At 43.0% G+C, this 23,810-nt stretch overlaps 1 protein-coding gene and 1 pseudogene across 1 annotated transcript in view; both read right to left on the reverse strand.

The window, feature by feature from the left end:
- The window catches only part of FAT2 (FAT atypical cadherin 2), a 108,730-nt gene extending 89,363 nt beyond the window's left edge, over positions 1-19,367 (reverse strand). Inside the window, exon 1 of the mRNA XM_072630769.1 lies at positions 19,167-19,367. The gene's annotated coding sequence lies outside the window, so the exon portion shown is untranslated. The remainder of the gene's footprint in view (positions 1-19,166) is intronic.
- A 1,169-nt stretch (positions 19,368-20,536) lies between these two features.
- On the reverse strand, positions 20,537-21,634 carry LOC140517762 (splicing factor 3B subunit 4 pseudogene; annotated as a pseudogene).
- Between the last annotated feature and the right edge of the window lie 2,176 nt (positions 21,635-23,810).

Here is a 23,810-nt window from a genome sequence, read left to right on the forward strand (position 1 = left end):
CTTTCCTTCATGCTGTACTTAGTTGCTCCCTCCTTTTTGATGCCTTCCCTGACATTTGATCAACTCTAAAGTTCTTTAAAAGTACAACTTATAATGAAAAGATTCACTATTCTTAAATTTCTTATAGCACTTTACCTGGCCTTCTCCTTTGTACTCATCAGTCTGCCTCCTATTCTGGTTATTTGTGCATATTCTATATCCCCTCTAAAAGACTAAAAATTCCTTGAAAGCAGACACTGTCTTCTTTCATCTTTGAAAAAGATCATCCCAACAATGAAGACACTGTTTTACATATAACATGGAAAGCACCTCCTGAAATAACTATAGAACTGAATTTTAACAGGATGTATGGACAGTTATGTCCCCAGGTATTTTTAGGCAAAGTGACCTTCTTAGCGTGCCTAAAATCTTCAAACCTAGGTGGTTGAATTCTCTGTCCATATGTAAAGCTGACCCTGCCCATATTCTGAGTCAAGCAGTCACTGCCTACTATGAGGCTGCAATTTTTTTCTAAGGGAGAAGATTGGAGAGAGGAACTTCCATGATTCTGGGGAAATGCCGGAGAAGCAAAACCAACTATAAATCCTAGGAATGGAACAACCACAGCTCCTGAGCTCCTTGCTTGGATTAACAGCAGGTCTACCCTGACCAGAAAGCCAGAAGATGTCCTTAATATTAGACTATGCCTAACAAAGTCACAAGAGAGGATAATGCTTGTCTTTGATAGTCCTAGGGCCCCTTCTCTATGCTCTTCCCCCATCATGTACAGGACTGAAATTTAGAAGTTACCTTGAAGAAATCCTTCCCTCTTTGGTGGAATTTGCCTCATTAGCAAAAATGCTACAATCTGCTGTGCCCTCTCTCCTCCAACAAATACTATTTTAAAAAAAGATCCTAAAGTCAATCACACTAAGGTGTGAATGATCAAGAACAGCTTCTAGCAGAAGTGGGAGAGATGCATATGCATTTTAACTGGGATGAGAGGCTGAATCACAATAATATCTTCCATTTAGAGGATATTTTAGAGCTTCCTCACAGTGATAAGATAGCTACTGCTGCTGTTCGTCCTTCATTGTCAAAGAGGACCAATGGCATCACAAGAGTGAGGGATTTGAGTGAATTGGACTTAAGTGAGGCAGAGAAGCCCAAAGTCATCAGCCTCACTTTCTCCTCTGGAGTGTCACAACTCCCATGAGGTAAGTAGCACAAATATCATATTCCCCCTTTTAAATAAGAAACTGAGCCTCAAAGAAGTCAGGGATTTGTTCAAAATTTTGCAGTTAGTAAGTGTCTGAGCCCAAATTTGAATTGAGTTTTTTTCTGATATCAAGTCCATGGATCTTAAAACTATATCACATCACCATCATCTAAATAACGGTGAATAATACATTTGTGGGTTGTTTTTTCAGCAAATAAACAAAAAGACAGAATTCACAGAGCTCAGCATAACATCAGATATAGAGGAAGGAGAATTCTCAAAACCTTAAGTCAGATTGTGTGAGTAGGTAGTAAAGATTTTCTAAGAAATTTCCTAGACCATTAAGTCCTACTCTGAAAAGAGATATTCCTGAGCTCTTCCCTGATATCACTGCCCACCCCTCTGTCTTTGGTAAACCAATGGAGAGGTCTCCCGGAGCTAGTCAAGCCCAAGTTTCTTCTGTACTGTCCTCCTGGCAGGGAAGAGCTGGCTCCACCCCTCCACCCAATGAGCAATTCCCAATCAGGCTGTTCCTTCTAAAGTAAGAGGTCACCCCATGAGGTGTCAAAGGAGGGAATCTTGGGTTTCCAGGTAAGTTTGCCTCTCTTATCTAAACTTCCTAGCTTATTACCATCCTCTTGGTACCAAAATCACAGAATTCAAAGGAATTTCAAAGGTCATGAAGTCTGGCCTCCTAACCAAGGTAATAATCTTCTCCACAGTACCCCAACAAGTCATTGTGTAACCTCTGCTTAAATATCTCCCAAGGTGAGACATTCTACTTTTAGACAGCTTTGAATCTTAGAAAATTCTTCCTTATACTAAAGCACCGGTCATAGAGTCAGGGAGATCTGAGTTCAAATGTGTTCTCAGACACTTACTAGCTGTGTGACAGGGGGCAGTTTCTGTTTGCTTTAGTTTCCTCATCTGTAAAATGAGTACAGTAAAATGGGTACCTCTCAGGGTTGTTATGAAGATAAAATGTACATCAAATGAAAATAACAGTTGTAAAGTGCTTTAGTCCAATGACTGGCACATAGTAAGCACTATGCAAATGTTTATCATTATTATTATCATACTGAGTGAAATATGCATCCAAGAAACTTCTCACCATTGCTTCTGATTCTCTCTTCTGGCAGAATAAGTTAAATCCCTTTCCATGTGTCAGGTCTTAGAATTTTTGAAAGGAATCATTAATGCTTCTCTGAATCTTCTCCAGGGGAAAAGCAGTATGCTATGATGGCAGTAGTACTAGACTCAGGGTTTGGCTCTTACCTCAGATATTTACAAACTAGGTAACTTTGACCCTTCTGAATTCCACTCAATTTTTTCATCTGTAAAATGGGAATAATAACACAGGCAATGTATTGTGAGGCATGAACAGCATATCATATGTGAAACCTGATATAATCATAAGCATATTAGAGGAACAAGGAAGAAATTACTTTCAGATCTAGGGTAGGGGAAGAATTCATGCCCAAACAAGAGACAGAGAGACTTGTGGAAGATAAAATAGATTGTTTTGATTAAATTAAATTAAAATTTTTTGCATAAACAAAACCAATGCAGATGAGATTAGAAAGGAAATAGTTAATTAGGGAGAAAATTCTTACAGCAAGTTTCTATAATAAAGTTCTCATTTGCAAAATATATAGGAAACGGATTCAAATTTATAAGAATAAGTCATTCCCCAACTGATTAACAAAGGGTATTAATAGGCAGTTCTCAAAGGAAGAATACAATTTATGAATAGCCATGAAAAAATTATGTAATCACTATTAATTAGAAAATATAAATTAAAACAACTTTGAGGTATCACCTCCCACCCATTAGATTGGCCAAATTGAATTTTTAAAAATGACAAATGCTGGAGGGTCTGTGGAAAATCAGGCACCCTGCGGTGCACCTTTGGTGGCGCTCTGAATTGATACAGTTATTCTGGAAAGCAGTTTAGAACTATGCCCCCCAAAGTTACTAAACTAGGATGTAAAAAGTTGCTTACCTTTGACGCAGTGATACTGTTGCTATATCCCCAAAAGAGATCAAAGAAAGAAGGAAAGGTCCTATGTGTATAAAAAAATATATTTCTTTTTGTAGTGGCAAAGACGTGCAAACCAAGGAGGTACCTATCAACTGGGGCAGCTACATAGCACAGTGGAGAGAGTGCTAGGACTGGAATATCAGGAAGACTAGTCTTCTTGAGTTCAAATCTGGTCTCAGACACTTACTAGTCATGTGATCCTTGGCAAGTCACTTAACTCTGTTTGCCTCAGTTCAGCTGTAAAATGAGTTGGAGTAAGAAATGGCAAACCCATTCCAGTATCTTGGCCAAGAAAACCCTACATAGGGTAATGAAGAGTCAGACACAAACAACTCAATAGCAACAGCCTACCAGCTGAGGAAAGAATGACCAAATAATGGCATAACAGTGTAAGGGAATATTATTGTGCCACAAGCCATAAAAAAAAAAGAAGCCCAGGAAGATTTGTATGAAATGATGCAGGGGGAAGTGAGCAGAACCATAAGAACGAATTATATTACAGCAACAATGTTGCAAAATTGAACATTTTAAAAGGCTTTTCAATGCAATGATCAACTATGATTACATAGAACTAGTGACGAAGAATACTAGGTCCCTCCTGCGAGGTTTTAGTCCTCTCATCATTCTGATTATCACACTCTCTTACTTCAGCTTGTCAGTGTCCTTCCTAAAATAGGGTACAATAATATGAACTTATTACTGAGACTGAATGCTACAGGACAGAAGTCAGTAGGGCTATCAATTGCCTCATACTAAATATTAAATTTTTACTAATGCAGCCTAAGATCCTCACCACCCTTTTTGGCTGCCATCTCCCACTACTGACTCATTAAGGTTGGAGCCACTAAAACTCCCATGTATTTTTCAAATGAACTTCCTTATAAGCATGTCTCTTCCATCTTGCACAACTGATATTTGGATCTAAGTACTTAACATTTATCCCTAATTAAATTTCATCTTTTTATAATTGGATCATTGTTATAAATCCTTTGAGGTCTTTGAGAATCCTGATCCCATCATGTAAGAAGGCATTAACTAACCCACTGATCTTCTTGTCATTGGAAATCTGAGAAGTATGCTCTCTATGCCTTCATCTAAGGCATCCATGAAAATGCTGACCAGCAGTGGGCCAAGTACAGAGTGCCCTGTGGTTATCGTTGGGCATTCCTCTCCCAGTTGACATCCATCCATTAATGAATAATCTTTGGGTTCAACCTTTTAGCTAGTTCTATACGTACTAAACGTGTCTCACATCTCTCTATCGTGTATTCAAGAATATTATGACTCAGCTCCACTGATATTCTGCCTCATCTTTGCCACTCCAGGGAGCTCTTGTTCCCATCTCAGACCCACTATTCTGCCATAGCTGACTGTTCTAGGGTTTCAGAGGCAGAAGATGAAAGCTAGAAAATTTCTTTTCTCAAGTTGCCAAAGACAAGGTCAGTTTTTAAGGGAGTTACCTATAGCAAGGATCCAGAAGCAGAGGGGATGCAGTGAAAAGAGAAGGCCTCTCTAGTCTTTCAGAGGAAGGTAGAATATATTGGACCCAGAGGGCCTCCAGAAGATGAAGGATTTGCTCTGGTTGTGACAGTGATCAGTCAGATGTGCTAGATGGTCCTGAGTATGAAGCAGAACTGGATTACCACTTCGCTACACACACACACACACACACACACACACACACACACACACACACACACACACACACACACACACACACACACACACCCCTTTTACCCAGGTAAAATTAGGTTAAAACGGCAGGCTGGAAGAGTAAAATTAGTCACAAAAGGGAAATCTGAGAAGAGTATGGAGGTGGGAAAAATGTATCACAAAACTCAGGAAGCATGGGGACTAGCTATCACCAAGCAAAGCCCAGACCACTCTCGGTAAAAATTATTTTACGCTCTTTGGATCATAGGATGTTAGAGCTGGAAAGGATCTTAGAACACAGCAGAAAGGTACCTTCCAACACAGCATCAGAGTAGGAAACATCCTTAGAACACAGAACACTCCTCTATCTATACTCTTCCCAATTCTACTTTTCTCCCTGAGCCCCAAACACCTAGAGCTCTAAGCAGCAACCTCTCCCTTCCTGCTCTTTGCTTCCACACAGACACTGAAGGCAAAACTCATGCTGCAACTTGAGGTAATATTAAAATAATGAGAATAATTTCTATTCATCTCACTCCTTCCTTCCAAATGGGTTCAGAAAGGTAACAGACATGATCTCACTCACACCTCAAGGAAGGGGGAAGAGGGGTGAGTGAAAAACAATCAGGGAATGGAATGGCACCTAAGTGAACGGGACAGAACCCTGGCGCCCTAATCCATTTAGACACTGACTTGCTAGCAAAGGGAAACGTCACTTAAAGGAGAGAAAATTCCTTCTTCTTGAGCCAGCAATAAGCTCACATTACTAGTGTCTACCTTTGATACTGGCCACTGTCACCTTGGGCAAGTTGCTTCACCCCCTTAGGCTCAGTTTCCTTTTCAATAAAACTGGTGGAATAGTATTTACATGACATGCAGCATATCCTGATTGAGGGTAAGCACCGGGACTGAGAAGACCTGGGTTCAGGTCCTACCTCTGATACATAAGATCTATGTGACCATGAACATCACTTAATTTCTCCTACCTCAGGTCACTCTTGAAGACTATAAACTGTGTTGTTGTCTGTTGATTTCACCTTTGCAATATCTCTTGAATATGGCCTCTGATAGTGACACCGCTCTGGAAGAGAGCCTCATCACCTACACACACAAACACACACACACACACACACACACACACACACACACACACACATTCCTGACTATTGCAATAGTCTGCTCATAGATCTAACTGCCTCAAGTCTCTCCCCACTCCAATCCATATTCATTCATCCATTAAAGTGGTTTTCCTAAAGTCTGATCATATCACTGCCCCCCCCACATACATATAAACTCCTCTATAAACTCCTCTGTCTCCCTATTGTCTCCAGAAGCAAATACAAACATTCAAAGACATTCAAAGCCCTTCATAATATAGCCTCCTCCTGCCTTTCCAGTCTTCTTATATCTTTCTCCCTGACACATACTCTTTGATCCAGTGATACCGACCCCCTGGATATTCTATGAACAAGACACTCTATCTCTCGGCTCCAGGAGTTGTCTCTGGCCTTCCCCCATGCCTAGAATGCTCTTCATCTCCAACTACTGACCTGTCTGGCTTCTTTTAAGCCCCACCTAAAATCCCACCTCCTACAGGAAGCTTTTTCCTTAATTCTGGTGACTTCCCTCTATTAATTATTTCCTATTTATCCTGTATATAGTATGCTTTGTATATATTTGCTTGCATAATGATTCTCCAATGGATTATAGACTCCTGGAGGGCAGGGAACTGTCTTTTGATTCTTTTTGTAACTCCAGAGCTCAGGATAGTGCCTGACACAGGGCAGGTGCTTAATAAATGTTTATTTATTACCAGTTACCAAATCTCACCAGTGAATATGACTACATTGGGAGTTCCTTATAGCAATGAAATCACAAGTCTGGACAAAATTATACTTGCACATCACTAAACTCGAGAGATTGTTATAAGGATAGCTCCAGAAACAGATGTCCCTTTAATATTATAAATCTCTACAAATCAATTCACATGGCTCCTTCCTCAAAATCCTGTGACATAGGTTGGGCAAGTATTATTACCCCCTATGTCATATATAAAAGCTAAGAGGGTTCCCAAATAAAGGAACAGAGACCCACAAAAGTAAAATGATTTGTTCAAGGTCACATGACCATAGATTTAGCAATAGAAGGTACCTTACAGGTCTAATCCGACCCACTATTTTACAGATGAGTAAACTGAGAGATTGCTTGACCCTCCCGAGGTCAAACAGTAAAAGTCAGAGGTGAGATTTGAACCCAGGTTCTCTGCCTCCAAATCCTATGTTCTACCACAAGGTTACCCAGCTTATTAATGGCAAAGCATGGACTAGAACCTGAGTGTCTTGATTCCCAGTCTAAGGCTCTAGCCTTTATACCAGCAACACTAAATTTGAAGTCAGAGAATCAATATCCAAATCCGGACTCTGCCACTTCTTATCTGAGTGACCTTGGATAAGTCACTCACCTTTCCTAGATCTTCCTTCTGGCATCTCTAAAAAGAAGTTGTTGGACTATTAGCTTCCAAGTTTCCTTTCAGCTCTCTAAACATTAGTTAGAAAGCCTCTCTGTATATAGATATTAATATAGATATTAATCTATGAACTTCCCTGGCCATTGGCATCATAAATGGATCAAGGAAATCTATGTTCTGAGTCAAATATGAATTAGTCAGCCCCAGCAGGGATTGAGCTGCCTCTCATCAGGTGGGTGTCACTCTTGCTACCATCCCACGCATCATCCCAGGCCAAAAGAGTAGCTGAGCAGGATAACAGTAGCATGCTAGCCAGCCAGTGGCATGAGGGTGTGAGGAGGGGGTTGAGTTCCATCTGATTCAAAAGAGTCTGGAAGAAAATTAGACACAGGGGAGAGACAGGAAGGTGAGACTATTGTTCTAGGTCTACTACTCACTGCTACTTGGGTACTCAGGGATCCACTGCACCCTCCTTCTCTTGGGATAGTGCTACTACAGCTGAGTCTTGTGCCTACACACATCTTTCAGGAGTGATCAGAACCAAAGAAGTTCAGAGCTGTCAATCAACTTCATGCTGTTCAGTTCTTTCAGTCATGTCTGACTCTTCATGACCCCATTTTGGGGTTTTCTATTGGCAAAGATACTGGAGTAGTTTGCCATTGCCTTCTTTAGCTGTTTATAGATGAGGACACTGAGACAAACAGAGTTAAGTGACTTGCTCGGGGTCACACAGCCAGCAAGTGTCTGAAGCCAGATTTGAACTCAGAAAGAGGAGTCTTCCTCACTCAAGGACTGGCACTTTATCCATTGCATCACCTAGCTGCCTATACCAATCACCTTTAGGATACTAAATAATAAGAAGGGTCCTTAGAAAATGAAATATAACTTATTAAGAGTTAGGGAAAGCCTAGAAATCATCACCTCCTGTGTGCAGACCACTGCCCTTGGTATAGGTGAAACACAGAGTTTCCAATAGGAGATAAGATGGCAATTCAGAGCTAGCATAAGATAGTCACAAAACAAAGTGCTGAGGTCTGTGGGGTACATTTGTTTCCACCTGAGGGAATAAAGTGGAGGTCCCTACAGAAAGTGGCATTGGAATTGGATTTCAAGGGATGGTTCAACAGGTAAAGATCATTCAGTGGAAATTTCAAGCACAGACAACAGCCTGAGAAGAGGGATGGAGGTATTTAAGGCCATATCATGTTCTGAGGGCAGAGAGTTTTCCAGTTTGAACAATTCACCGGAAGCATTTATAGAAACGCTTTAAGGTATGCAGAGCACTTTACAAATAGGATGTCATTTGATCCATACCACAACCCTGGGTGGTAGCTGTTATTATTATCCCATTTTACAGATGAGGAAACAGAGGCAGACAGAGGTTAAGTCACATGTCCAGGGTCATGGGTCTGAGGGGATTTGAACTTGGGTCTTACTGAATCCACATTCAGGGCTCTATTCATTGGGCCACCTAGCAGCCTCTATACCTTGCAGTGAACGGAATAATATGAAATAAGGTTAGAAAAAGAGGCTAGGGCTCAGTTATGGAGCACCTTGAACACCAGCTAAAAGAACCTGAATTTCATTAGGGAGGCGTTAGGGATCTGCTGAAGCTTTTTAAGGAGAAGTGGCATGGCCAAATATATGAAGATTATTCTGGCAGCGGTAAGTAGCATGTGTCAGCGACAAAAAAGAGAAGAAACAGACCCAGAGCTCGGTATGAACATTCATGAGTCATTTTGGAAATGTTCTCTCAGTGGCAAAGAAACTTCCCGGGGAGAAGGCAGCCTGGTAGAAGAGAAACAACCTAGATCGTGAGTCAAGAGACCTGGGTTCTAGTCCATGTCGCTGTTGTGAGACTAACCTTAAATAAATCACTTTACTTCTCTCTTTTCAGATGGAGAAACTGAAGAACAGAGAGGGGAGATGACTTGCCCAAGGTCCCACAACCTGTCAATGGTAGTTCAGATCTAGAACTCAGGTCTCTGGACTCCTAGTCTCAGCTCTTTCTGTTCTGGACTCCCAGGATAAGCCTAGTTTCACTAGATGATAGTGAATTTTGGATTCCCTGCTTCCTCTCCCTCTCCCACACTGTACCTCACTTTTTAGAAAGGGAGATACAGAAGAAGGGAAGAGAAGGAGGTGTGTGCGAGTGGAGCCCCTTGGGCCCTCCATGGGCTCTCCCTCTTTCCCCACCCTCCCCCTTTGGCTTTCTGCAGTTGTGCCTATGGGCTCCCCTTTGCCAGGATGTAGCAGAGTCGGAACAGCTTAGGGCAAACCCCAGGCAAACAAACAGGTTGAGGCAGGCTGGAACAGCTTTCCAATCAGGCAATCTCTAGGTTAGATTCCCACCTCCATCAGGGTAAAGAGGGAGGAAGGGCAGGGGGGAAGAGCCCCTCTCAACCCTGGCCATAGGAATGCCCTGCCCCCTCCCCCCTTCCTCACTGCCTATACAAATCCTACACAAACTTCTACACAAGCTCTCTCTCACATCCCACCTCCTCATGACAGCCCTTACCAAACAGGACAGCCTGCAATGATTGTTCTTCTTTGAAACATTTTCTAGGATTTGTATCGAGGAATTAAGCAGGTCATTTCTACCTTCCCATCTCTCTGATATGTCCCCTTCTCTCCACTTCCAGCCACAGTCCTAGTTCAGCCCTTTATTCTCTCCTGCTGGGGCTACAGTAAGAGCCCCCTACCTGATCTCTCTGTCTCAAGTGTCGTAAATCTCTTCTTCCCTAAATCCTTCCTCCACTCAACTACCAAGGAAACTTTTCTATAAAAATGTCACACCTCCTCCCTCAACACCCCATGAACTCTAGTGGTTCCCGATTACCTGCAGAATCAAACACAAATTGCTGTCTTTGGCATTTAAAGCTCTTCATAGCTCCTTCATACCTTTCCTTAAACTTTCCTCTCTTCCACAAACTCTACATTCCAGCAACACTAACCTACCTGTAACTCTGCCTCTGTGACACATCATGTCCTATCTCCTTGCCTTTGTGAAGGCTGTCCCCCACATCTGGAATGCTCTAGTCCCCCATCTCCACTTCTCCCTCCCTCTGGCTTTCTTCAAGACCCAGCTTAAACAGGCTTATTCACTGAATGGGTGTTATCTCACTCTAAGTGAGTACCTGAATAGGCCTTGCTCTAAAGGGGCCAAGGTCTCCCACTGCATCCTAGGCCATCTCCAGTCATCCTGAGGAATATCAGTTCACTGGATCCAGATGGCTCAGGAGGAGAAAGTGAGGCTGGTGACCTTGCACAGCCCTCCCTCCCTCAAAACAAAGTCAAGTGTAAGTCATGTCATCATTTCTCTAATGTCATGGTCCTCTTTGGCAACGAAGGATGAACACAACAGCAGCTCAAAGCCCACCTTCCCAAGAGATCTTTCCTGGATCCTTTCTCTCAGCTGCTAATGCCTTCCCTCCTCAGAGTAACTCCCACTTCCACTGTATTGTTCTTGCATTTACCGAGTTGTTATCACTGTCTCCCCTGTTAGAATGTGTGCTCCTTGAGGTCAGACACCATGTTTTTGCCTTTCTTTGTACCCCTAGCACTTAGCGTAGTGCCTGACACAATAGTTAGGGGAGGCAGCTAATCAGTCCTGTATATAGAATATTGGACTGGAAGTAAGAAAGACTTGAAGTCAAATCTCACCTCAGGTATTTACTAGCTATGTGACCTTGAGTGAGTCATTTTAACCTCTGCCTGCCTCAGTTTCATACTAATAGCACCTAACTCTCAGACTTGTTACGAGGACCAAATGGGATAGAATTTATAAAGTGCTTGTCAAATAGTAGGGGCTATGTAAATGCTAGCTATCATTATTTATAGTAATAATAATAAATGTTTCCTTATTCACTTGACTTGCTATTCTTAAAGACTTCTTTGTCAGCACCAGAACCCTCATCCTCACCCCCATTCTAGTGATCCCAAGAATTCAGAAAAGTTGTTCTTTTTCTCAAAAGAGTCAGGGTGGCATAATAGAATGAACACAGAACTAGAGCCAGAAGTTGTTGGTCAGTCATTTTTCAGCAACGTTTGACTCTTCATGGTTCCATTAAGGATTTTCTTGATACTGGTATGGTTTGCCATTTCCTTTTCCAACTCATTTTACAGATAAGGAAACTGAGGCAAACAAGGTTAAGTGACTTGCCCAGAATCACACAACCAATAAGTGTCAAATTTGAACTCAGGTCATCCTGACTTCAGGCTCAACACTCTATCCACTGCCCCATCTCACAGTCGCAGAGTCAGAAGACATAGGCTCAAATCTTGGCTACAAAACATGATAGCCTGTGAAGCTAGATGACCTAAGCTGGACAGATTACTTCCTCTGTCTGGGCCTAGATTTCCTTACCTACAAAATGAGAGGGTTGGACTCATTATGATCTCTTCTAGTGCTAAATGCCACAATCCTAAATCACTTTAGCTACTGTTTCCTCATCTGCAAAGTGGAGATAATAATTCTTGTACTATCTCCCTACACAATGAGGATCTTGTTGGAAACTACTCCATACACTGTCAAGTGCTATAGAAGCAGGTGTCATTGTTTAAAGCCCCACTCATTTATCCTTTCATTCACCAAATGTTTAGCAAGTGCATATTATAGTATGAGGAAGTCATCACTAGATGGTGGGGAAAGATATGAAGTTTGGATGAAATGTAGGTCCTGATCTCATGTAATTTATAGTCTAGTAGGAGGAACTCTGTCTGCAACAATAAGTAATAGGGCCCTGATACTAGTCAGGTCAGGACAGAGATGGGGAGAATTGTGGACAGAGGGGAAAAAAGAAATATTTGAAAATATACTTGAAATACCATGACTTCAGAGAATTTACAACCCAGTTGGGGAGACAGAACCAACAAACCCAAAGCTGAATACAAAATAGAATACAAAAACTAAAAACCATACTCCTCATGCTAAGGTCCAGACAGAGGTAATGAGTGGCCTGAGGTCATACAGCAAGAAAATGGTTGAACCAGACCTACAACTCTCATCCCCATGGATCTTTCCAATATACCATATGTCAGTGAGGTCTTTCCCTCTCCTGATATTCATGAGGTATCCCTCATTTATCTATATACTCTCTCTCTTCTTCAGCATCTCCAACCCAACCAGAAGATTCTTGTCTTTTTCCATGGCTTTGATGCCAATTTCCCTGAGCCAGAACCCATTTCAGAGGTCATGTTCCTGAAAATTAAAATATTCCACCTATCAAGAAATCAGCATCCTAGGGTCATATAACAACAGGGTTCGGCTCACAGCTCTATTGCTCCAAAAACCAGGAATAAGAATATTTGGGTTTCAGGAAATGAAAATTTCCAGACCATACCAAAGCAGACCAAGACTCCAGAGAAGGTTAAGATGATCCAAGCTTTAAAGAGCTGGCCTGGGGAAGAAAGATTCAAGTGGTCCTTTGTGGTGGTCCTAGAAAGGAAAACTAGATGCAGTGAATGAAAGTCTTAAGAAGGCAGATTTGGGTTTGGCAAAGGGAAAAGTGGAAGAACTGGGTGGCAGAGTAGATAGAGTGCTGGGCCTGGAAGCAGGAAGACATGAGTTCAGATTTGGACTCAGACATTTATAGCTGTGTGACTCTATTTGCCTCAGTTTCCTCATCTATAAAATGAGCCAGAGAAGGAAATAGCAAACCACTCCTGTATCTTTGCCAAGAAAACCCCAAAAGGAGTCACAAAAAGACTAAAACAACTGAACAACGAACAAAATGGGGAAGGATCTGAACAATTCAAGTTGTTCCAAAGTGGAGCAGCATACCCGACACTGTGATGAGCTCCCCATTGGTGGAGGTCTTCAAGAAGAGAGATGGTCACTCCTGGGGAATGTGTGGAACTCAAGGTCTTCCAATGTCCCTGACAGCTCTGAGATACTGTGATTCTCGGATTCTACAACTACCACCTTGGCACTTACCTCTCCCACACTCAGGATCCCAGGACTGAGTTAGGGTGAACTGGCTTTCTGAAAGACCCCGGGGACTTATTGGTTCTTCAGATGATTAGGAGGGACTTGAAAGGAGCCCAGTTGTTTGGATATACATGGACACACAAGCCCATGTGCACATGCTAACATCACTGCACAGGTAGCATGACCTGCATGGAGGCCAATGGCTGTAGGCTTTGGAGCCTAATGGGAATTCCCATGAATTCTTTCCTTTAAGTCCTATCCAACCTTTTCCCTCTTTCCCCAAAATACACATACACACACACACACACACACACACACACACACACACACACACACACGCCACTCCTGGCCTTCCAGGTAAAGAATTAGTCATATGGACTCTTGCATTCTGGAAGGCTCCAACAGCTAGAAAAAGGATGATTACTCCTCCCTCTCTCTCAGACTCAATTTCTTCATATACAAAATGAGGGGGTTCGAATGATTTCTAACTAAAGATACAAAGATGAAAATAACTCAGTACCCAGTCAAGTCAATAAGCATTTATTAAGTATCAGCTAGATATCAGACCTGGTTCAGAATTCTAACTTCACCATTTGCTAGTTATATGACCATAGGCAAGTCATTTAACTTCTCCAGGTCACAGTATTCTCATCTATAAAATGGAGATAATGATATTTATACTACCTTCCTCACAGGTATAATGAGGATGTTGTAAATGTTAGAGCACTATGTAAATGTCAGCTACAATCATTGTCATTACTACTATTAATAATAATAGGAGAAAAGACAAGTAGACAAACAACACTTTATGGAATGGGATAAATGCATAGGAGGGGTCAGAGAGGCAGGAAAGATTGAGGAAGGATCACTTTGAGCTGAAGGACAGGAACTGGGGTCAAACATAATTCCACTAAAGTACTGGAATCTGAGAAAGGTTGCAAAGGAAGAGAAGGTCATCAACAGAGTTGCAGAATGAGTATGGTCTAGGGACAAAGAATAGAATATACAAATGTATGGAGACAGGAGAAAAGTGGATGAACTCAGGGAGTGGCAAGTAGTCTAGTTTAACTAAAATGTAGAGTATGCAGAGGGAAGTAATAGGAGATAAACTGGAAAGGTAGTTTAAAGCCAGACTATGTAGGTCCCTGAATGCCAAGGAGTTTGTCTTTTATTCTACAGGCTGGACAGGGAGCCAGGGATAGTGTTTGAGAAGGAAAGTATCATTAAGAAAATTATTTTGACAGCATATGCACATTGAACTAGAAGTGAGCAGTATGGATGCAGAGAGACAAGTTAGGAGACCTATAGTGAGCGTCCAAAGGGCTATAAGACTGCTCATGCCCTTTGATTATGCAATATTGCTACTAAATCTGTATCCCAAAGAGATCCAAGAAAAAGGAAAAGGACCTATATGTAAAAATATATTTACAGCAGCCCTTTTTTGTGGTTGCAAAGAATTGGGAATTGAGGGGATGTCCATTATTGCAGAATGGCTGAACAAGTTGTGGTATATGATTGTGACGGAATACGATTTTGCTATAAGAAATGATGAAGAGAATGATATAAGAAAACACTGGGAAGACTTATATGAACTGATGCAAAGTGAAGTGAGCAGAACCAGGAGAACAATGTACACAGTGACGACAACATTGAAACAATTATCAATTATAAAAGACTTAGTTACTCTGATTGATACAATGATTCATGATAATTCCAAATAACTCATGGTAGAAAATGCTGTCCACTTCCAGAGAAAGAACTGATGGAGTGTGAGTGAAAACTGAAGCATATTTTTTCACTTTATTTTTCCTGCTTCTCTGCAATATGGAGTATGTTTTGCATGATTTCATATGTACAATGGATATCATATTTCTTGCCTTCTCAACAGGTGGAGCAGCTAGAAAGAGGGAGAAAATTTAGAATGGAAAATAAAAATAAAAAATAAGTTATTGTATTTTCTTTAAGAGGGAGAGCCAAGTAAAAGGGTTTAGACAGCTCTTTGTTTCTTTCGAAGCTCAGTTAAGGTGTTAGTTACTTCCTGGAAGAAGCCTTTTCTAATCTCCCTCATTGTTAGAGGTCTCTCCTTCCTCAAATTATCTTGTATTTACTTATATGTTTTTATGTCATACAGACTGCCCCCCTTCTCCAGAGAGTGTAAGTGATTTGAGGGCAAAGATTGGTTTTCTTTTTTCTCTCTGTTTCCTCTCTCTTTCTCTGGCACCTAGCATAGCACCTGGCACTTAAGAGGCAGTTCATAAATGCTGGCTGAACTAAACAGAACTAGATTAACTCAGGGTCAGCATAAGGAGAAAGGAGATGGATTTGAGAAGAGGTAGGGCTGGCATAATTGGTGATCAGTTGGAAGTGGGGAGGGGTGCACGGGCAAAGGAAAACCAAAGGTATCTCCAAGGTTTTGAACCTGACAGAAACAGGGCTGTTAAGAGAAGAAAATGCATTTCTAAAAGAGGCTGAATGAGGAATTTCAGCACCAGGTTGCAATCTTAGACCAAAGAGGTTATTTAGTTCAAAACTTTGTAAAATAATGATGAGTATTTGTTACAAAAAGGAAGCAATCCCACAAAGTCCCTGACCTCAGCAAAGAAGAGTCACAGACATCAGAGATGAAGCTGTTTCCCAGCTACAGTGGGGTGACGGTGGGGTGACTCACCTCCAGGAGGAACCAAGCCCATTTAAGAAATAGGCAAGTCTTGAGGGAGCTGGGTTACAAAGAAAGGAGCTAAAGAGAACCCAAGTATTTTAGCGCACACTAGATCTTAAGCTCACTTTGAGAATATCTTAGAGGAGGATTTGGGAAGGGCAGCCATGAGTTCAGCAAGAGGCATGGGAAAAGCAAGCCTACAATGGCAATAGCAGTAATTCTCTGCATTCTTATAGGACTTCGTGGTTTCCGCCTTGATTTCCTAACCATTATCTTATTTAAGCTAGTAGCTACCCTGAGGAGGTAAAGGCAGGTGTTATCACCTCCATTTTACAGAAAAAGAAATAAGCCAAGGCTCAGAGAAGGGAAGCAACTTCCAAATGATCACAAAGTAAGATATTAGCAGACCTGAATTCAAACTTGGATCTCCTGTCTTCTAGTTCAATGTATTTTCCATTATAATGCATCTCAGCTGGATTTTCTTCCCTGATTCATTCTCTGATACTCCTGGACCTCCCCTCCTGTCACTATTGCCCTCACCCCAAACCTTGCCTTGAGAGTCAATTCTGATACAACTAACCCTGAATTAGAAGACTGACAGAGCCAGTCCAGAGACCACTGGCTATAGTTGCCTGAGGCTAAAGACAGACTAATGATTGGTTGCAACCAGAACTATGAAATGGGTACCCACTATACCCAAACCATCTCAAGAGGCTCTATGGGGAACAGAGAGGGAAAAAACAGTCTTGCCACTACTTCCAAGATGGTCCAACCTATATAAAATGGGAAAGTCCTGGGGAAGTTGGGTAAGGCAGGGAGGAGCTGAAGGGAGCCCAAGCTTCTTGATGCATACTAGGTCTTAAACTTACACTGAGGAGACCTTAGGAGGGATGGCCATGAGCACATGAGAAAACGTGGGGAAAGTGATCCCACAGTGACAACAACAGTAATACTCTATATTCCTTATGATTGTGAGACCTTTCTGGATCTCAGTTTCCTCTTCTGTAATAGGGGTTGGGTGAATGAATTAGATGATCTCTTAGGTCCTTTCTAACCCTGACATTCTCTCTTCTATAAATAACCAGGCCCTCACCCAACCCCAGCTCCCAAGGAACTGAACACAGGCTGCTAAGTCCAATAGTTCAGGATAGTGGAAAGACCATTTGAGCACACCCAGTGGGTGTGTTTCTTCCATGGCAGCCCATGACACTCACCAGCCCAGACAACTACCCCAGGTAATAGCAGAACTGAATAAATCCCATCCAGTAACTAAACTTATTCCCTGAAATCTCCCACCTTAGGAAGAAATTAATCTGACCCCATGGTTGCAGGCTGCCGACTGCTTCCATAGATATATAGGAAATATACCCAGAGCTCAGTAGCCATAATCAGCCTTGGAAAAAGGCTGGAAAAAGCAAGCAGCTCCAGCTAGTATCATAATTGCAGGAATACTTTCTACATTGTCCCCCCACACACATATAAACATCAAGCAGACAGTGTCTTGCACATCATAGGCAATCAACAGTTATTGGTTGGATTCATTGGCATTATAAGTCCCAAAAGTTTATAGTATGGCCCCCATCTGTCTACCAGCACCTAGAGCTGATGCACATTTCTCCACTGAGTCACATCCCCTGGACACTTCCCCCAGTTACACTTACTTCAGATAACCCTCTGAGGGCAGAAGTTGGCAATATCCCCCCCCCAATAAAGCCCCACCCTGATTGTTGGCCCAGAAACACTCAGTTGTGACAAGTAATTTCATGCATGTTCAAGCCCAGATCTAGCACTAGATGTTTCCAGATCCTTTCCAGGTCTAACAGTCTATGTTCTGTGTTCTAAAATCCCTTCTAAATTTAACATTCTGTGTTCTAATATTCCTTAAAACTTTGATACTCTGTGTTTCAAGGTCTTTTCCAGTTCTGACATTAAATTTCCCTCTCTTCCCACCAGGTATGCAAAGCCTAATCTTAATCCAAAAAGAGTGCTTATTTAAATTATCAACAACATGTTATAGTAGATAAAGCTGACTTTAAAGTTAGAAAGACTAGATCCAAGTCCCATTTCTGAGATATACACATATGTATATGTTTAGTATATATGTGTGTTTGTGGATGTATGTGTGTGTATGTGCATATATGTATATATGATGTATGACCCTGGGCAAGTCACTTAACTTCATGGTGCTCTGGGCAACTCTGTAAGACTATAAGTAGCAGACAAGGAGCTGCTCAACTGCATTGGTAAGAGTTTCCTCATGGCAATTCCCTGTGTCAGTCAAAGTAGAGTCCCATTCTCTAACCTTAGGTATCTACTTCTTGCATTATACAATGCAAGTCAATTTGAATATAAACAAAAAAATTCAGCAATCTCTTGCCCTCAAGGAGCTCACATCCTGCTAAAAGATCCCAGCTTCTTTACTACCAAGAAGGCATCCCAAACCTCAGCAGGAGAAAGAAAAAGAAAAAAGCAAACAACAAAACCCAGAGAAACAGTCCCCAGGACACTGAACCCTTTCTGATCCCAACCATAGCCTCTACATTTTCTCTCTTCTCCTAACCCCTGACCCAATTGCCTGACAGGGCCTGTAAATTTAGAGCTGGAAAGACCAAGTCCAGCATCCTCATTTTACAGATGGGGAACTAAGGCTGAGAGAAGTGACTTACCCAGGGTCACACAAGCAGTGAGTATCTAAAGCAGGATCTGAACCCAGGTTTTTCTGACTTCAAGTCCAGTACTCTACTATCCAGAAAAACTACTTAAGAGAATAAATCCCATGCAAAGTTTCCAAGAGAGACTTTTCTATCACATCCTCATCTTTATATCTTCGTAGAATCCCAGAATGTCAAAGCTGAAAGGATTTACAAAACCCCACATCGGGCCAGTAAGAGCCCTTAGATCAGAATAGGAATACAATTTAGAGCGCATCCACTCCAATTCCTTCATTTTAAAGACGAGAAAAATGAGGCGGGGAAGGGGGGGATGTAGATGATGCCTTGCTTAAGTTCGCAGGACTAGTTAGATGCAGAAGCAGGATAGGAACCAGAACTCAGTTTTCTGACACGTTCCTGAAATGAGCTCTTTCCACTGCTCATAGAGGTGCCTCTCTGTTCAACCCTCCAGCCCCATTTGTCACCCTGGCCGCCCTCCACCCCCAGCCCCGACCCCGCACGCGCACACACCTCGATGGCGCAGGTATGCCCGGTCCGGGACTCTTACCTACGGGCGAGCGCCCAGCGCGGGAAGGGCGTCTCCTCCGAGTAGTTCTGTGCTGAGCCTTCAGACCCGGAGTGGCAGGACGGACCGGGTCGCCTCCATGGGGGTGGAGGGAGGCGAGCTCCGAGGGGCGAGAGGGGTAGGGCTGGGGGGCGCGGAGGGCAGAGAGTCTCAGGCAGCGGCGGCCAGAGCGGGGAGAAGCCAGTACAGGCTGAGAAAGTTAGAGGAGGTGTGTCCCCACTGGGGAGAAGGCGGAGGAAAGGGAGGAAGGGAGAGGGCGAGGAGGTGGAGACAGGGCTGCTCCCAGCTCCCCGCCTCGGTTCTCGGGAGAGGCGAACCGGTTTGTCGCCTGCTGGGGTCCCTAACACCGTTCCCTCCCCCCCGTTAACCCGTGTTCTCCACCCTCACACCCGAGCCCGGACCGATGGGGAGTGGGATTGGGGATTAGGTAGGGGGCCTCCACAGGGGAGAAGGATCCTGGGAGTGCGTCCTCGGGTTTGCGGGCTAGGAGGGGTGGTGGGCAACCCTGCAGCTGGACCGTGTTAGGATCGAGGGCACAGCCCAGGAGAACAACCTGCCAGGGCTGCACAGATGTCCAAAAATATCTTCGACTGTCCATGCTGGACAGGACCTTAGAGGTTATCTAGAACCGCCCACCCACCGTGTTACAGATGAGGCAAATGAGGCCTAGAGAGTGAAAATGACCCAAGGGCACAAAGCTAGCAAGTAACAGTCAGGGTTTGAGCCCCAATTCCAAATCTCCTACTGTTCCACAAAATGTTACCAACAAGGCCCCCTTCTCCACCTTCTGAAGCCTTCGCTTTTGAAAGGGGATTTTGCTGTGTCTGGGGCTGGGGCAAGATGAGGAGTGGTGGAGTTAATTTAGACACCGGGAAGAACTTGGTCGTGCAAGTTGAGGGACCCTGTAAGGGGTGCTTACCAGGGAATATTTTAGAGGGGAATTTGGATGGAGGAAAATAGTTAGAGTTCAGTCCCTGACAGAGGAAGGAATAGTAGTACCCAGCACTCATGGAGATTTAAGGTTTTCAAGTTATCTCATTTTAATAAATTATCTCATTTTATAAGTAAATTAATCTCATTCTAGTAAATTATCTCATCTTATTGTCACAACTCTATGAGGTGCTATTATTATCCTCATTTTACAGATGAGGAAACTAAGGTAGGTGTTAAATGACTTTCCTAGAGCCACACAGAAACTATCTGAAGTTGAATTTAAACACAGGTGTTGCTTTTTGTTTGTTTGTTTTAACAAGGTATCCGGCTTTATTCACTGTCAATATTTGGGGAAGAAGTAAAGTCTAACATAGAAAAAAGTCCAGTGAGGGGGAAAAAAATCACATTGGAAAAAAAGGTCAAATTTGAGGAAGAAAGGAGTGCCCCTGGCCCAGGGGGCAACAGTTCCTCTGATTGGTCCAAAAGACAGCCAGAATCTCAGAGGAGTTCAATAGGTTGAAGAGAAATTTGTCTCTGCTGAGGGGGAGGAACCCTAAGCGAGCCCGAGGGGGTACTGGAGGAAGGAGGGAGGGTCAAGAGGGGAGGGGAGGGGGTCCTCTTTCATAGTCATAGGGTGGAGGTTGAGGGGGACCACTGCATCCATGGATCAGCATTAATGGAGAAGATTCTCCCATACTATGGGGAGGCATGGGGCCTCGGTGACCCATGGGAGATCCGAAAGGAGATCCTCCTCGGAGTGGCATTCTCATAGGAGGAGGGTCAGGATGAGGCATTCCTGGTGGTGATCATGGATGAGGTTGTCCCCCTGAGCCTGGGGACCCTGCATGAGGATGTCTCAAGCCATGGGGACCACAGTACGTGAGCTGTATTTGAGACACACCTGGATGAGGCATCCTACCTGGCAAGAATGGGTGTCCATGTCCAGGATGTCCAGCCCCAGGGGTTCTTGCTGATGAAGGGCCATGGAGGCATAGTTGGGGGAGGCATGGTTGGGAGTATTCCTGGAGGAAGGGCTCCAGAAGGTGGTGCTGGAGGTGGGAATGAGTCTGGTAGGGGCATACCTGGTGGAGGAAGTCCAGATCCCAAGGAAGACACAACAGAATTAGGGACAGAGGGTAGGAGTGGTGCGTTCACAAATAGCTGATGTGGTCAATCTGTCTGAAACAAAGGGTTCTGTGCTAAAGGCACTCAGCTGCAGAGCCATGGTGTTCACCCTTAGAGTCCTTCTTGAAAGCATAAGATACTGTGATAGATCGATTGCATAGGCATTGCCCGTTCATGGCCTCAATTGATGCATCAGAGGCATTGAATGAAGCAAAATTAATAAAGGCATAGCCCTTGGAGTTGTCTGTGTCAGGTTCCCATATGATCTTGGGAGTCTGCAAAATAACCCCAATGGTGCTAAAGGTATCATAGAACAGTTTCTCAGGGGCTATAGCTAGTAAGTGCCTGAGATTGGATTTGAACTCAGATCTTCCTGATTCCATGCCCAGCATTGCGACACCAGCCACCTCTCAAATACAAAGTATAAAAGAGGGGTAGATCTTACATTTTAACAGGGGGAACAAGTACATATACATGCAAACACATACATACATACATACATATAGACATATAGAACAAATACAAAGAGAATAAACACAGTTAAATGCAAAGAAGTTAAACACAAGGTGACTTGGAAAGGAGAGCACTAGCAGCTGGGGAGATCAGGAAAGGCTAGTTCTTAAACGACATCTTAAAGAGAGAGATTCTGTAAGACAGAGGTGAGAAGGGAGTACATTCCAGGAATGGGAAACAGAAATGCAAAGGCACAGAGATGGGAGATGAGTGTCATGTTCGAGGAACAGAAAGAAAGCCAGTTTGGCCAGATCACAGAGTATACAATGAGACTGGAAGTATGTATATGTTGGGACCAAATTGTGAAGCCAAGTCAACAAGCATTTATTAAGCATCTACTATATTCCAGAAACTATGCTTGAATGCCAAATAGAAGGATAATGTTTTATCCTAAAGGCAATAAAGGAACATAGATTGAGATAACCTTGCAAGGGTAGGTTGAAGCCATACTGTGGAGGGCCTTGAATGTCATACAATAGGAAGTCAGTGAGGGGTTTTGAGCAGACAAATGATATAATCAAAGCAGTCAGAGCATTTGGAAAATTGGGGAAGGATTAGGAGAGGGGGGGGGAGGGAGAGGGAGAGAGAGGGAGAGAGAGAGAGAGAGAGAGAGAGAGAGAGAGAGAGAGAGAGAGAGAGAGAGGGACAGAGAGACAGAGAGACAGACAGAGAGACAGACAGAGAGAGAGAGAGAGGGAGGGAGGGAGAGAGGAAGGGAGGGAGGGAGGGAAAGAAGAGAAGAGGAGAGGAGAGGAGAGAGAGTAGAGGACAGAGTGCTGGACTTAGAGTCTTAAATCTTAGGTTCAAAGCCTCCATTATATACTTCTTGACTGTGAGACCTCAGGCAAATCACATAATGTCTCCAAACTTCAGTTTCTTCATCTGTAAAATGAGGATGATAGCAGCTAGCTCACAGGATTGTTGTGAGGAATAAATGAGATTGTGTATGTGGAGTATTTTGCAAACTTAAAATATTTTATAAATATGAACTATTTGTTTAAGGATGGATAGATGGGAAACCAGGTTAATTGAACAGGTTAGAGGTGAAGAGGGACTGAACTAAGGCGCTAGCAGTGTGAGGGGAGAAAAGGGAACTGCTAAGAGAGATACTGTGGGAGTATAATCAGTAGGATTTGGCAGCTGATTGGATGTAGAAGAGCCAAAGATGATTCTGAGGTTTCCAGCCTAGCTAACTGGTGGTGCCAAGAATGGTGATGCCACAAACAGAAGTAGGGAAGTTGAGAGTGAGGGTAGTTTTGGGGAGGAAAATGATGAATTCAGCATTTGGAGAATGCTGAGTTTGAGTTGTTAGCAGGTTGTCACTATGAAGGTATAAAAGCGTGCAATTGGAAGTGTTGAACTGGAACTCAGAGGGGTCATTTGAGGACTTAAATGAGCATATCTTTTTCACATACCTTTATTCATCGGATAAGGAATACACACAAATATACATACAAACACACATATGTATGTATATTATCTATACACATGTGTATATATGTATCTATCACATACATATGTATGTGTAGATATACACGCATATACAGGTAGAACAAATATAAAGAGAGTAAACGCAAAGGCAGCTTGGAAAAGAGAGCAGTCACAAAGGCTTCGTGAGGAAGCTAGTACTTGAATATATCTTAAAGGAAGAGTGACATTCTATGACACAGAGGTGAGAAGGGAATGCATTCCAGGCATTATTCATCAACCTTGTGAAATTTATAAGGCAGGTATTATTATCCCTCTTTTATAGAGAAGGGAGACTCAGTAAGGTCAAGTGACTTGCCCCTGATGCCACAAGTATATTTGTGACAAGAACTAACATTGCTATCTAGAGAAGAAGAGGAGAGAAGCTGGTGTCCAAGTACAGGTGGGTATTACCGAAGCCAGAGGGCTGGTCCAACTTGCTAAGGTTCAAAAGGGACGAGGGCAGGACAGTCAGATAGTGGTCCCAGGCTGAGACCCAGAAGCAACCTCGCCAAGAGCCAATCGGGATGCAGCAGCTAGCATGCAGCAGCTAATGAGGTTGCTGTACACAGGCAATTACCTGCTCCA

Source organism: Notamacropus eugenii, chromosome 1 (assembly GCF_028372415.1).
Source record: "Notamacropus eugenii isolate mMacEug1 chromosome 1, mMacEug1.pri_v2, whole genome shotgun sequence".
NCBI lineage: Eukaryota > Metazoa > Chordata > Mammalia > Diprotodontia > Macropodidae > Notamacropus > Notamacropus eugenii.